The sequence below is a fragment of the Cryptotermes secundus genome, unplaced genomic scaffold, assembly GCF_002891405.2.
Source record: "Cryptotermes secundus unplaced genomic scaffold, Csec_1.0 scaffold1467, whole genome shotgun sequence".
In the NCBI taxonomy this organism is placed as follows: Eukaryota; Metazoa; Arthropoda; class Insecta; order Blattodea; family Kalotermitidae; genus Cryptotermes; species Cryptotermes secundus.
Genome location: NW_019729919.1, coordinates 63,930 through 80,883, shown reverse-complemented (window position 1 = coordinate 80,883; position 16,954 = coordinate 63,930). Strand labels below are relative to the sequence as shown.

Below are 16,954 nucleotides of genomic sequence, written 5' to 3'. Positions count from 1 at the left end.
TCCTTCCTTGCTCTTGGTTTAACAGCTCAGGGTGAGCTTTGGTCTCTTGAACAGTTTGCCTCCATTCTTCTCTATTATTCATCTTTCCTCCCCATTCTTTCACTTTCATTTTACAGGGATCTTGAACAATCTGCCTCCATTCTTCTCTATTATTCATCTTTCCTCCCCATTCTTTCACTTTCATTTTACAGAGATCATCATGTACAACCTCCAACAATCTCAGCTCCTTCGTTGATGTCAATTTCTGTTCAGTCCTGCATCCGAGGCTGCTTGTCTGGTTTCTGAACAATTTATTTTTTAGCGTGTGAGGTTGTTAGCTTCACGCCCAACCCCCAACCTGGAGGATCAGGGTATCCCTCTTCATCTGGCTCTTGGTCTTTGACCTGTCTGGCATGTGTGACCCTACCACTAGCTATGCTACCGCTGGCATAGCTCTCAGGATTTCAGAAGCACTCAAAACTCCACCACCACAATAAGATGAAGACACCATCGGTGGGAATGACCATTTTCTACATGACCAGAAATCATTTTCTTATCCCTTTTGGGCCCAAGTCGTCAGGAATACCTACATATTAGGGATTTGTTGAAAGTTAAAAATATGGAATTAAGTCTTCTTGTGCTATCAACTGTGTAAAAATAAGAGTCCAGTGTTTCAGGGACTGATGCTACTGCACATTGTATTTATACCCTCAGTGTGCTCTTGGCTGTCCCGGCACCGGCTACTGTGGTTACAGTGAGCAGATTCATTCAATGATTGCCAGAGAAAGTTTTGGCTGTGACCATTTTCATGGAAGCTTAAAGCCATAAAATATATGTGAGTGGTGTAATAAATATTTTTCATTATTTTTCTTAATTTTCTTCTACCTCATCTTCCTCCCCTTTTATCTTCTTTTTTACTCCTCTCTCTCTCTCATGTATGTGTGTTATGATATGATGCTCTCTCTCTCATGCCTATGTGTTATGATGTGATGAGAACTACTCATAAATAATATCCATATCCCGTCCGATGAAATTGTGCATATGGTTCCTGATAGGGAAACCAGTTTCCTGCCATTGGAAATGTGTGGCAGGTTTTGTGTTAATGCACATACTGTAACACTTGAAAGTAAATTGTGTCAGTAGTGTATATTTAATTTTTACTATTTGTATTTAATAACGATTTTTTTCAACTTGCAGTATAATCATCTGTATGGCAGTCAGTGATCATGGTTTTATATGAATTGTCAGGCCATCCTTATTCTGTTCTGACTATTATGGCATTTACTTTTATTTCTTATGTAAAAAATGATCATTTTACAAGATTACTGTTTTTGGAAAACACATTTTTGTGGCATATATCACACTAGGGTTGTCCGTATGCATTTACATTGGTCTAGGTACCATGTCTAGCAAAATAGGAAAATCACATTCATTCATTTTCAAACAAGGACATGCATGCTGTTTCAGGAGAAATGTTAAGCCCTATCTCTGCAGTGTTAATTTTTTCTATTAAGGTACATTTTTATGAACAACTACAGGTTTGGGTACACAGGTACTTACTTAGGGGTTTCCTGTATCTGCTGATATCTTGTTTTCAATAGTGTAGTGAAACTTTTCAAAAGTGACAGTGAAAGCACCGAAAGAATTTAGAAGATGGAAATGAAATGTAGTTATCGCAGGCAGATAGTCTAATATAATTTTGAATTGCTTCATTTTTGGTCTGTTACACTATCAATCACAAAGTCAGTAGAAAGTTCGTCGAGTGTAACAATGTTTTTAGGTCACTTCTTTATCACATTTGCCTTACATGTTTCGGTTTAATAAAACCATCATCAGAGGCACATATTACAAACACATGAAAACACTGGCATTGTTTAAATGTACACAGTATATATGCTGCGTGGACGCTGCTACAAATGTCGATGTGTAAAAGCACAACACTTGCTAGGAATATTGAATGCACGTTCAACTCTCGCATTCCATCCGAAATTGCCCTCAAATTAAACCGTCAATGTTAAAATATTTAAAAGTTTAAAACATTTGAAGTAAAATGTTAGGCTCCTCCTTGTTAATTCATCCCGATGATGGGAGATGTCAGCTTGAGGTTGTATAGGCTTATGGTCAGATGTTTCCTATGCGTTGTGTGTGACACAACTTGATTATCAGTTTGCAGATCTAGATTCTTTATTGATTTGGTTTTCTGTAGTTGTGCAGTCAGTGTGGAGACTGTCTATGAGCTGAACAGCTGGAGTTCAATTAAAAGAGATGGTTCAAGGCAGCTCAGTCATTATAGTGACTGGCTACTGGCATATAATCAGAGTTCAGTCACAAGAGGTGAGCTGAGATAACTGAATCAGTATAGTGACTGCCTACAGGCTGCCTTCCTGAAGTACAGTTACAAGAGAGTAGCCAGAATAAGTTGGTTATTTGGTACTCCACTCCACTGATTTGTGCTCCATGCCAAAATATACACACGCACATGCACACACACGTTATTTCCTTATAGGTGGCCCCATCATGTGTCTGCATTAGTGAAAACTGCTTAATCCTCTTTAAGTTGTGTCTGAAATAAAAACAGTATCAACTTGACAAATACTATAGTAGCAAATACCAGAGAACAAGAAATTGTTTAGTCACAAATTCTGTCTTCTGGGCTGTGATGCTGTATAGTCTGGTGAAAGTCAACCAGTATTTCAGAAAATCATATTACTTCCACCTTCAGCCCTGAAGATGGAGATGGGGTGTTCATCTGTCATGCTGGTTGACTTTCACTGGACTGCATGTTATTACATCCCAGAAGATAGAACTCTTAATAACCACTGCTCTGAGAACCTTAAGTCCTGTAATGTCTAGTGAAGTTCCAGGGAAAACATTCTGTCTTCTGGGGTTCCTAAGGCCTTGTCTGAAAAATATAAGTAAAAATTAAGGTTTTAAAATGAAGATGCTATGCATTTTGCTGATAAATAATGTTAACAAATGCTGAAATTTAACCACTGCAGTTCTCTTTAATGATCTGATTATCAGTTCCAGTATGTGATTGTGAAAGAGATGATTAAATATAGCCAAAAGTAAAGGAGTATAGAAGCTGAATTTGACATTAAAGTTTGATTTTTTCCCGTGGTCTCAGGCGCACACCAGGGAGGGGGGCACTCACTAGCCTGGAACCACTTCTGTAAACAGTATAAACATTTGTTTTTATTGTTTGAAATGGAAATATCACTATGCAAGACCTCCTGTTTACTTCTTCTGCCGACAAACACCGAGAGGATAAGAACTGTATTCTGAAGTTATAATGTGAAATCCAAATGAAGCAAGCAAACAGAATCATACGGTTTTCATTTGCAGGGTACGATTCAAACAATTTGATAGTCGTGATTGTGCCCCTCTCTGTTTATTACATACACTGGATAATGGTAGTTTCTCCTGAGAGATTTCTTGTCAACACTTGACAGAACAATATGAGTATATGTTTGGCTTAATAGTGATCCAGGTGCTTAGGGTGACTGGAAGTTGTACCCCCCCACCCCAGCAAGTTGTTACTCCTACAAGATACACCTGTCTTGCTGATAATTGGTGGAACAGTACAAAGTCGGCTCTACCATAGTTTAAGTGGTTAGTCACTGGCTATCCACCATATCAGCCCGGGTTCGATCATAGATCAGGTCATGGGATTTGTGGTAAACAATGTGGCACTGGGATATTTTTTCAAGTACCTTGGTTACCGTGCCATTCCAACAAATGTACCATACTGTTTTATCATCCAGGGCTGGTATAATAGGCTAATTAGTGGCCGACGTCTTAAGTGGGCCCACCCCACAAAATAAAAAAAAAATTATTACGAAGTCCATCTTTGATACGTCCTGAAACAACCGCACTGCCCTCAGTATGTGCAGTCTAAATTTGAGTTACAGTGGCCAGATATTCTGGCTGATGTTAGCACCGTCTTCCTACATCGTATCGTTATCTATTGCCATTTGTCTAGTGTTATTTTCCGTAGAGACCATTCATTCAGAGTGTACTACCTCATCGCTCTGAGGAGCCAACAGAACACTTCAACGGACGTCATCTATGTTTATCAGTTATCCGAATATGACGTCGACGATACGCAGAAGGGGAGGACATTGGTACATCACAGCAGTCAATTTTTCCATCGCGTTTATCGGGGAAACATGGCGCAGACTCAATCTGATTGGGATTGATTCTCATCGCGGATTCTTATGCTATGACGTAAGCGAGAGCGTGTAAAGGCCATAGCATCAACCGTATTGTCTAATCAGCAGTCTGGTTTGTTTGCCTTTTTCACAAACCAATAATAGCATCTAGTATTGAAAAAACACAAAATTCAGATTTTAAGAAGCTTTTTAAATGCGATTTTTTTTTATGAAAGTGACATCTGGTGATAAAACACCCGCTGATAAATCCTCCATTAAGCATAATCGTACTACTACCCATCATCAGACCGTGCAGCGCCCTATCGGGACACAGTGTTACCATTTTAAGCTCTTTTAGATATGCATATTTCGTGAAAGTGACATCGGATGGCAGAGAAATACCTGTCAGGACTTGGTGACAGATCCGTCTGGGAGCAGAATTGTACTGCCTGTAAACAGAGCTTTATCATTCTAATGTGTTACTACACGTACAATGTCACGCAGCAACATTACGGTTTTATCGTATAGAGAGAGTAGGCGGTACATTACGATCATATACCTGTATTCATGTCACGCTGCAGTACATTTCACGTACTGACCACTTGCGGCAGCACTGTGCTCTAACATGTGCTGCTGGAACTATAAGATGTACTTAGATGTATCGACTTAACAGAGAAAGGAAGGAATAAGATAAAGGAAATGCAACAGCCGGGGTGAATGAGGATGTGGATACTAAAGAAAAGAGTCCCTGTTGAATTTCAATGGGCTTTTCCGCCTGTGAATGTGAGGAGACTGTCTGCCTGTCCGTCCGACCATGTTTCGACTACAACTTCACAGATTTTGACGAAATTTTGTATATGGGAGTCCACGCAGGAAGTGATCCGGTGAATTTGATTTCGAACTGACACCTTGGATGTCCCGCAATGTAATTCGGTGGATAGGTAAAAAAGTTTTGGAGTAACTTGCTCCCTTCATTTCAAGGCACAAAAAGATGGAGGTAGCGCTTGTTTCGAAAGATCGGTACCAATCTACCAAAATTAGGCGGTATCAGATCCCGTAAGAAATAAGTCTGATCTTCATAGTCAAGTTTAATTTCAGTTCATAGACATGCCTTTCTTTTGCGCGATGCTCCCCCCCCCATTTTCTTCTTCTTATTCTTTTGAATTCAATAAGTTGTATTCAAATCAAAATTAGGTTCGACAAATTTTGGTGTAGACCAACAGTACCGGATTTTATCGAAATCCACTAAGTAATTTAAAATGTGAAACGTTCGAACGGGCAAAGAGGCACGACTTCTCCAACACGCGTTCGTGTTTAGAAGTAAAGCTCCACGCCTTGCATACGAGTGCCGGTTCCAAGTGGTTAGGAGGCTGGCGGTGAAGCGAGATCTAGACGTGGTGGGGAGACCACTGCAGATATCACTGTCAGGATTTGAACCCCGGCCGGTCGTCTGTCCCTGTCTCTTTGTTGCTTGAACTAGCGTTCGGGGAGGAGGGGATACCCTGACCCCTGGCATCGACTATTCAAATTCCAAAACGTTTTCAGTTTCGGCGACTTTGATTTGAACATTTTTTTCAGCATAGTGTCTATTTAACTAAATAAGCAAGAGAGCATTTGTTTGCTGTGTCATGTTAGTAGGTTTACAGCATGTTTTTGTCTATATGAAATTCCAGGAAGAATCGTAAAGAATGTATCTGAGATACACATGCTCTATTTTCAAAATAACCGACGCGTAAAATCATTTAGTACGAAGTTTATTCGAGGCAAGCCAAAAAAATAAAATTTCTTATTGCAAATCTTCAGTTCTTGCTCTGCTAAAACGGATGGGACTTTCACTGACACAACGGACAGCGCACCTTCGAGAAAATCTCTTTGTAAATGAGTCGATCAGTTGGTTAGTTACTACTGAATTTTTGTTGGCACGCCTGAAAGGAAAAGTCCCTTAGGAGACTTAGGATATATATAAATAATGGCAGACAGTACCTGACTGTGCATGTATATTAATGCCGTTTCCACCCCGTAATGAATGTGTGTATTGGAAACTGTGTCATCAGGAGAACGTAACCCAATCCATTATTATAACGGAGAAACGAAGGAACGAGATAAAAGGAAGTAGGAGTGGGGTGTAGAGTGAAGATGCGAAAGAAATGATCCCCCCTTTTAATTAAACTGACTTTAGACTAGCTGTATTAAAATAAATCTTAAAGAAATGGGATGTAAGTATGCGGACTTGATTCCTCTAATAATTCAGTGGCGGGCTGCTAATGAACAGTCGGGTTTCACAAAAGGCGGGAAATTTATGACTAGCTGAGTGAGTTTATCAAGGTCTGTGCTGCAGGAGATTTCTTTTATTGCTAGTGGGGTGGGACTAAGTCCCTTGCACTGCGGCCACTTCTGGCCTATTGTACCAGCCCCAGATGATAGGTGAGGGTGATTGTGGAGCAATTGGTGGGATGAAGATTGGCAGGGGAAACCGAAGTACTCGGAGAAAACCTGCCCCAGCGCCACTTTCTCCACCACAAATCCCACTTGACCAGACCCGGGATCGAACCCGGGCCACCGCGGTGGGAAGCCAATGACTAACCGCTTGAGCTATGGCGCGCCCTGCTGTAGGAGTTAGTTACGATTTGTCGGTTACTTGTTAAGTTGGTTGGTTTAATTACGTAATTGATAAGACGTCGTTAAATCTAGGCAGTACTTTGATGTTGTGTTTCGTAACAGCTCAGAACGTCTGCGTAGGAGGTCCATAGCTTTGTTGCATGCAGCATCAGCCGGGGTTCGCAGCTAACATTGATCGCCAGCTGGGGGCCCTGCGCATTGTCTGCTCTGTGCGGCTCTACTCCACAGACGGATATGGGACGTCAAGACAAGCGGGCGGCCGTTCAGCTACCTGTTTTCCTATCCTCCTTGACACGACTGGGACGCCCCCTTTGACTTGCACGGCTTAACTGGTAAGTTTTGGTATTACCTTATGTAGATACAGTACGGCAATCAAACGATGCAGTTCTTGATGTGTGTCTGTCATTTCTCGTTGGTCATTGTCAGCAAAGAAATGGTTACAAAACAATGCTTGAGAAATGGAATCAATTTCCTAAATTTTGTAACAGATGTTGCGTACTTTACGGTAGCGTGGCTGTCATTCTTCAGTTATATTCTGTTTATCTTTACCATGGATGAGGATAACATATTCGTATATAAAATTTTCGTTTATCTGGCAAACAAAACGTACACGGAAAGTGATGTTGAACAGGATTTAATTTGTAGGGCTACTAAGAGAGGAATCAGGTCGGAACACTTGTCACCCAGAACGTGACGGTATGAATGAAAATGAATGAATTAGGCTTAGTTTTACTTACGTTACTGCATTTACCTTAATATAAGTACACGAGACTAACTGGATGGTTTCTATTTTCATCCCAAATTTTTGTTTTATGATCAATTCTTTTATAAGCTCGACACGTTTCGGAATTCTGACTTCTTCTACGACTGAGAGAGCTGAAGTTTCTAGGGCTATCAGCTGTGTCAACTAAAAATAACCGACGTTTCATGGACCACCTCTGTTCCTATCATCAGCGTCCCAAAAAAGTAGGCCACTTTTTAGCTAACTGACATGGCTGATAGCCGTGGAAGATTTCATGATCTTCAAGAGACTCTTCAGTGTGTCACTTAGGCGATAATTTACGCTAAACTTCTAGTGTCAGTTTATGGGCATCTTCGTATTGTAGTTATGACCCACAGTGTATTAACATATGCATCGTTTTTGGACTAAATAGATTTAAAATAGTTTACCAAAATTTGTTTAAATCCACTGTAGTTCTAATGTTAAATGTTGTTTCTATAAAATATCTTTATGGCCATGGCCCCTTGTGGCAGCCATCCGTCACTTCCCAGTCTCTTGCGTTCGCCATTTTTCTTCTATCAATGCGCTTAATTGCTTGCCGATCGAGTCTTGTTGTCCTTCCATGTCACTGTTGACCCATGTTTCTAGAAATATTACTCTGCTTATTTCTGTGCCCAGAGTTCTTCATGCATATGCTTCGCAGCACTTTCTTCTGTATCTAACAGGAAAGTCGTATCTCCTACAGAAATCGAGCTTCTGCAGTATTGTCCAACGTCATCGTTCGTCTGTGTCTCTTATTACTAAAGCTAGGCCAATATCCACACAATTGATAAACTCACTGACATTAAGTGAACCTACTTTATTGCTGCTACTGGTCCGTCAGCAATAGACGGAGACCCGCTATTCATTCGTTCATTCATCAAGGGCTCTACAGCCCTTTGTTGGGCAATGGCCGACTTTTCAGTTTCCTAATCTTATATACAGTCATTGGGGACACGCGTAGTTGGTTGAGGGGCTATACTACAAGCCGGAAGGTCGCGGGGTCAAGTCCCGATGAGGTCATTGGATTTTTTTCAGTTGACCTAATCCTTCCAGCCGCACTAGGCCCTGGGGTCTACTCAGCCTCTAACAGAAAAGAGTACCAGGAATTAATTTAATAATTTTCCTGGGGAACAAAACGCGGCCGGCGCGTAAGGCTGACAACCTTACCGCCATCTTTGAGCCAATTGTCTAGAGAGTGTGGGACCCTCAACGTCTCACAACCCTATGGGCCTTCACGGCATGTTACAGGGATAGCTTTACTTACTTTTTTATATACAGTCATTAGGACTCCTTGGACGGCGGATCGGCCCCTCGCAAGGCCGCTACCTACACACAGAACAGCACAAACACAAAACAAACGCACACAGACAGCCATGCCTCGAATGGGATTCGAACCCGAGACCCCAGTGTTATTAATTGAATATTAATTTGTTCCTGCATTATAGTCTTATAACTTTCACATTTTTTAAACACTTGCCTTTTGGAACAAAATTACACATTTTATCCCAATGGCGGTTTTTAATATAATAAAACACGAAACGTTTCACGGATCCCAAATATGGACTTCCTTATTGATGTGATGTTAACATGTGATTATTATAAAGGCAAACAATTTTACATTACGAAAAATCTTTCCAGCTAACGTATTTCCTTCTATCCCATCTGCTACCTTGTTGCTAGGACGCTAAATAAGTTACCGTATTTACGCATGTATAGGCCGCAGCACAATTTTCAGACAGAAATTATAGAAAAAATAATTTTCTTGGAATATTATTTCAGGAGTAGAACACTCTGTATTACTAATTATGAATATAATTTTTTTTAAATGAAGTGTGATTTCGAATATTTCGAATATAAGCCGCACCCCAGTTTTCATCTTGAATTTTTGGCAAAAAATGTGCGGCCTATACATGCGTAAATACGATATATAGAGGCATATGTTGTGATATGACGGCCGAAAGCAGGAATAATGGAACAGGAAGGGCAATGAAACTATACGGAACAATAAAGGAACTGCTAAAAACGGTGTTTTATGTGTGGTCCTCGCCAAAGCCATATAACGAGGACCTACGGGAAATAGGAGGCTTACACCGTGTGGAGGCGGGGTCGAATACCTCCACCGTGACCTTGCGTAGGAGGCGACGAAAAGGGAAGTCCCAAATCTGAGACAGTAAAATATGGTAGCGAGTCTCAAGGGACTCGGACCCGAGAAAGACCCCCTGGCAAGTGCCAGCAGCATATGCAAAAGACAGACCCGTCCTCTCGTCAGAGAGGGCACCCCACAAAAATATAACCTTAATTGTCAAACGGTAATAAATAATATCTGAAGACTTACTGACTGACTGACTGACCGTCAGTCGCAATATGACTTTGACTTTGACTTTTGAATGAGAGGCTTAAACTTGGTGGTGGTCAAGGTTACGACCGTTAAGTGACTAAGATACCGTTATAGCACAAGATACGTAAGATAGGCATGTTCTTTGCAAAGCCTGGACTGACAGAGAATTTGTATATAGTGCAAAATGAAGAATTTTCAATAACATGTTATATGTGTAATATGTAAACTTGACAAAAGACCAAGCATATTCATAAGAGAGAAACCCATCCTCTCTTCAGAGAGGATGTCACAAAAGGACTATGGTCGAAAGGGTTCTGTTAAAAATAAAATATGTTGTCATGAGCCTCAAGGTGCTTGGTGCCAAGACGAATAGTTTGGCGGTAAACCGCCAGTCGCAAAGTAACTTTGACTTCTGGCCTCGCCATTGCTCAAGCTGTTAGTCGCTGGCTTCCCACCTCGGCGGCCCGGGTTCGATCCCGGGTCTAGTCAAGTGGGATTTGTGGTGCACAAAGTGGCGCTGAGGCAGGTTTTCTCCGAGTACTTCGGTCTCCCCTGCCAATCTTCATTCAATCAATTGCTCCACAATCACCCTCACCTATCATCTGGGGCTGGTACAATAGGCCAGAAGTGGCCGCGGTACAAGGGACTTAGTCCCACCCCACTAGCAATAAAAGAAAAAACTTTGACTTCTACTTAAGTTAGTCGGAGATCAGAGTCGGCGGTTAGGATTCGTGAGTTGCAAATGAGCAGTGGAAATTCGTGGTTGGCCGTGAGAATTTCCATTGTTAGCAACCGTTACTTGGCAAAAAGTCGTGACGACAGGATACAGTTGGAGTATAGATAGCGTGCATAAATTAGTGAGACGGTTATAATTATTTTTAGTTACGATTTACAAGCTTTCAGTAAATCCAGTTATCAATCCAAATCCCATAACCAGTCTCTAGCACGTGACAATATGTTCGGATTTTATTCATATTTCGAATTTCAGGCTTCTCCGTCCGAAGTCGGTGACCTGTTATTATGAACGTTTTCGTTCCAAACATACGGGCACTTCAAGTAAGTTTCCAAAACCAAAACGGCAATTTTTATCCAGTCATCAGTCCTGATGTTATTGCTGCGTTGGATGGTCATATCCGGGCAAACCGATGGACCACTGTGGAAGAAATTGTTCTTTTGATGGGAATAAGTCACAGTTCCGTACACACCACAAAATCTGCGCGCAGTTGATTCCACACCAACTCACGGAGGAACAGAAGACTCAGAGAATGGCTGCATCACTGGGTCACTTGCAACGATACCATGAGGAAGAGTATGCTTTTCTGTCCTGTATTGCCACTGTGGACGAAACTTGGTGCTACCATTTTGAACCCATGAGCAAACGGCAGAGCCAACAGTGGAAACAAATGAATTCTCCCCCACCGAAGAAATCCAAAGCCGTACGTACATACAAGTTCCAGTAAAGTGGTGATGACGTTCTTCTTCGACTGAAAGAGACCTCTGCTTGTCGAATTTCTCGAGCATGGGGCCACAATCAGTGCACCGCGCTATGAAAAACACTTTGCAGAAACTGAGACGTGCCATAAAGTCAAAACGCCCTGGAATGCTATCGAACGGCATTATCCTTCTTCATGATAATGCGCACCCCCACACTCCCAACTCTGTGAGTAATGCGCTACAGAGATTTGGTTGGGAAGTGCTTCAGCATCCCCCCTACAGCCCAGATCTCTGCCCATGTGATTTTCACATTTTTGGAGACCCGAAGAGAGACATTCGTGGACATCGGTTTGCATCGGACGAAGACGTGTGTGACTGGGTAAAGTTGTGGTTCCGTAGGCAGCCCACAAGCTTTTTCAAGGATGGGACTGACCACCTTATCTCCCAGTGAGATAAATGTATTAACAGTTTTGGAGATTACTTTTGAGGTAAGAAATGTTCTTTAATATGTTTTGGCTTCTGATCAGTTTTCATTTGACTGCCCCTCATAGATATGACACCTGCTCTTTAATATAGCAATGAAATTTCGGATTCCATAAAAGGAAATGGAGTTCTTGACTAGCTGGACGACTATTAGCTTCTCAAGAACGGCTCTACTCCATGGAAATGTATGTATAAAGCATAATTATACCGTGGACAAGAGCAACATAAGAAGAACGGCGCCTAAACTCAGAAGACGACTTTTTTCATAGTCATCGCCGTGAGAAACCTCAAAACTTACATAGTATTCCTGTATGGGGAGGCTACCCATCGACACATTCGTAGACTCGAGACGCTGCGTACCAAGAAGTCCGAGCTACTGTGCAACCTTCCCTTCCTCCTTAGATGCAGAGACCATGGCATCACTACAGCTACTGCTCTCTGCATTCCAAGCCATTCAACTGCTCTGAAGATGGAGACGATACGGTCCTCCGAAACGTCGGCCAAAACGAAGAATACACGGCGCCTAACCCCAGAAGACGACTTTCTTCATAGTCATCGCCGTGAAAACCTCAAAACTTACAAGAGCAACATAACTTACTTTTCTGGACCTTTGAGAGGAATGAAATGGAAAGTTCGTGGGAGAAAGAACTTATGACATATTTGAAGGTTTTATCTCGACATTTGCCTGGAGAAACAGAAGAAATTTGAAAACCCTTACGCAGAGAAGCCGATCATGCGGTCGACATGTGAACCCGACTATGCATTACAGAAGTCCGTCTTCTGAAGCAAAATGAAAGCATAAAATATATTTCAAATGATCAGGGAAAAGGCAGTCGTGGCATATTTATATGTATTATCGGCTATTCATCAGGGTAGATGAGCGAGGAATATCGTGGAAACTTTAAGTCATAAGCGCCAATGCCCTTGCGGAATTTGAACCTTGTACTTCTCGAACACGAATTATACCAGAATTGAAAAATAGGACTATGAAGTAACAACTTGAATGTAGAATATAGAAACATGGGTGAGGAAATAGAATGCAGTATGAGGCATGAATTTTGTCTAACCAATGATGGAGTCAATATTTATTTTTAAGGTTAAGAATAATTCTGGGCATTTTTAGATTTAGATATATTGCGCCGCTGACGTTACAATGCCCCTACGTCATTGTAAGGAGCATGAATCGTTAATGTCGCAAGACCCACCATCAAGTAAAAATTTATTAAACGACAAGGAGGACGTGGGTTGAGGATCTGTGCACATAGATTGACTCGACCTTGAACTCTACCATAACTCAATTTGTATTCGGGCTTTAACTATCATGCACCCTAAGCACGAAACAAATGTATGCCTGAATTCACAAGTTCAATATAAGATGGGTAAGATGATGAAAACAACAAAATTCTCTTCTTTTTTTCTCTGGAGGGACTTCTGCCGTATTAATGCTCGGGTTCCAATTTCGACTAGCAAACAGGCTTGTCTATGTGTGTTTTCAAGTTTTTTCTTTTAAAATTAAGCTGAAGTGAAAGAAGCCGATACAAGGGACGATTATGGAGATCGAGGCCATTGTTGTCAAACAAAAACAAAAGAAAAATAAACTTCGTGGCCTGTAGTCCGCCAATGAACTATAGCGACCGAGCGACCGCCGCTTGTCGGCGAAGTTATTGCCAACTTTTGCGTGTAGAGGGTGTTACGTGTTCAGCTCAACGGATTCCCACGGCCGTTAATCTCGGTTTTCTAGACCGGAACAGCTATTTCCATTAAACAGCTCCTCAATTATCCTCTCGAGGCTGAGTGAACCCAGTTCCAGACCTACTTCTTCTCCGAAAATATGGTAATGCCTGGAATCGAACCCGGGACCTCTGGATCTGTAGGCAGGAACTCTGACTACTAGACCACAGAGGCGGTCAAGAAGCCGATATAGGGAGCGACTATGGGGACGGAGGCAATTGTTGTCCCTGTGCTTAATTACAACGAAAACAACTTGACAAAGAATTCATTTGAAGAATAGATACAAGCCTAAATTCATTAGAACACAAGTTAACAAATTAATGACGAAACATTATTCAAGAAACCTGGGAGGAATTCATTGTCAATTCACAATAACCTTTCAGGTTAAAAAATAACATTCTCTCCTTTTTTTGTGACACAGGAGCAATATTTCGCATGGTATCGAGCAAACCTACACAAGAGTACTATCTTCTGAATATAACGCAATGTAGTCCGTTGAAAGTCAACAGCCGTTTCGGAAGAACATATCGACTCCACTCCATCTCACGCCGTTATCTTGCTTTGTTTATTGGACCACGAAAATGGAGGCTCTGAGAACCTCAAATCCTACAGACCTACATATAACTATGTAAAATTTGAGGTTTCCACGGTGGTAACTATGAAGAATGCCGTCTTCTGGGATGTGGCTCCGTGTATAGCTGGTGTAAACCTACGTTTCGGAGGAACGTCTGTTTACACAAGAACTACACGGTGACACATCCCATAAGTCGGCATTTTATTGTACTTACAGCCCATTTCTTATTTAAGAATTTGGCTCTGGCCTGGAACCCCATCCATGCAAAGTGAACAGTACAGCTTAAAAGTGTACGAATCTATAGTTCTTTGAAATGCTGGCAGATACTTAAGAATCTCCCTGATCTGATCGAACCTGAATGTTCACTAAAGCTCGTGTTGGACCATGTTCTGATCCCGCTGCATTCAGTGCACTTCTTTACGGCACACTTCCATTAGATCTACACAGTGTGTCCAAGTTCTGTTAGGACTGTGGTCATTAAAAATAAAAGACGTGAATTATTTTCAAAATTTCACTCTTTTTATTCAAAATAGTCTCCTTCTGAATCAATAAATAGCTGTAATCAATTGAAAAGTTTTCAAAAACAGTTACTGTACTCCTTTTGTGGAATCGCATTTAAAACTGCGGTACATTCCGTTTGGATGTCCTGGATGGTGTCGTGACGGTCTTCTGTCATCGCCAACTTAACTTTTGGGAACAACCAGAAATCTGCTGGAGCCAAATCTGGCGAATACGGAGGATGATCAAGGACTGTGATCCCTTTTCTGGCCAAAAAAAAAAAAAAATCGTGCACGATCTTCGATGTGTGAGGTGGGGCATTGTCGCGAAGGAGCGACCAGGAATCTTGCTCTCGATATTTAGGTCGAATTCGAAGAATTCTCGCCCACAAACGATTTAGGACTCCGAGATAATAATCAGAATCCACTGTTCGACCTTCTGGCAGAAATTCCTTGTGAATGATTCGCTTGGAATTGAATCGAAGGAGACGGTACCAAGCAGTTCAGTGAAGACACTGACTGAGAACACTAGACAGTGTGTCCAGGATCCGTTAAGACTCATTTTTTTACATTTTGCCCTGCAATGCCATCTGCTGGCGAGTTGCGGCGTTAAAATTCTTAAAGTTTCAGCTGCGGCTGTCTATAATTTCAAAGCGCAAGCAACGCTGCATCATGTGTTTTGACCTTGAATATAACAGTACTGTTCTGACGCTCGTCGGAAAATGGCGGTTGAACAGAGAGCCAACATAAAATTTTGTTTGAAGTTAGGGGAAACAGCCGGAGAAGCGTACGAAAAGATGAAACGTGTGTACGGTGGTGATTGCTTGAGTCGCTCGAACATTTTTCGATGGTATGCTGCATTTCGTGACGGCAGGGAGGACATTACAGGAGCTCCATGTGCATCAAAGCCGAGAACAAGTCGCAATAAAGAATGTTGAAATGTGACCGAAATCCTTGTATCAGACAGATGTGTTTCTGAAAGACTCATCGAGGAGCTTTTGGGAATACCAAAAAGTACTGTGCATCAAATTTTGACCGAGGATTTGGGCGGCTTGTACCGCACGCGCTGTCAGGCGATGAAAAACATGCCATAGTGGAACATTGCAAAGACATGTTGCGCTCGGCCCAAAGTGATACAAAATTTACAAAATCGATTGTTACTGGTATTATGCCGCAACGATTGCGACACTAAAATTTCTCTTATAAACCTTACCGCTACCACCAATTTGTTGTGCCCTGATAGGGGTCAGCGACTGTACTCACCCACTATCGGACGTCCGTGGATATCTCTTAGCCTAAGCTGTGGAAAACATGCTTCACTCGGGGGATCCACAAATAATTCGAGTACTCACCAACAACAATAAAGTAATATATAATGAAATAAAACACCATTACAACAAACAACCTGTCAATACACACAAAACCTTCAATTAAACCCCTAGTTTTAAATTCCTACATTTAACTGTCCATAATACGCTAAACCTACATGACACAAACCAACACTTTTACTTGTAACATCAAACTCAGTACACGGATGACATGCTTCTACTATTTCAGACTCTTCATACAACCAGCAATTATTCTCATTACTTGAATTCTTGTCCACTACTGCTACATGGTTCCTGCCATTACCCGGAGTCCAGTTACTTTCCACAAAAAGAACCAACAAATTCAATCCTAAAAATGTGAGAGCCAAAATCATTCGCCTTTTCGTACAAAATTCTATCATTTTATATGTAACAATTGCATAAATGTTGACGAACAAAACATTGAAATGCACGAGCACTTTCAAATTTCTTTAAATTACCAAACTCACATGATTAGCATTATCTACAACCTCAAACCAACATACCAGTATAAATATAAATGGTTACCATCCAAACTTAATTATTAACCAAATGCTGGTATCTAAACCATCACTCAAAAATCCAGAATTACTCGGTTACACTCCAATGTTTATATACTAAAACAGTTTCACCAAAATCATTGAACCAGAATCATATGTTGACAATCATCAGTGATCCGAACACGGGCAAGTACTCACGCTCACAAAAGAGGAAGACATCTGACTCTATCGCGTCTCCTTCCTACCACGCGACTGTTCCGCGCTATTCCTAAAATCTGAGTGTTCGCGGCTCTTTCCGTCTGAACCCCTCAACATTCAACATCACGAAAAGCTGCTCGTGCAAAACCCCTAAAGTCAGCAAACTGCGCGTTGGCGAGACTTGCCTCGTTTCGTCACTTAATTTGTCAGCAATTTTTATAGACTGTACAACTGACACCGGATGGCTAAAGAATGTACGGTGTCTCAACTCTGGCTTCCGGCGGGTTTACAACTTGTGGTTCACCCGACGTAGTTAAATTTATAAAACTTATAATTATATT

General features: G+C 41.5%; 1 protein-coding gene across 5 annotated transcripts in view; it reads left to right on the top strand.

The window, feature by feature from the left end:
* The first annotated feature begins 114 nt into the window (after positions 1–114).
* Positions 115–16,954, top strand: part of LOC111865879 (ubiquitin-conjugating enzyme E2Q-like protein CG4502) — a 64,987-nt gene continuing 48,147 nt past the window's right edge. For all 5 annotated transcript variants that reach the window (XM_023854297.2, XM_023854301.2, XM_023854295.2 and 2 more), the window contains exons 1-2: positions 115–814; positions 6,852–7,081. The gene's annotated coding sequence lies outside the window, so the exon portion shown is untranslated. The remainder of the gene's footprint in view (positions 815–6,851; positions 7,082–16,954) is intronic.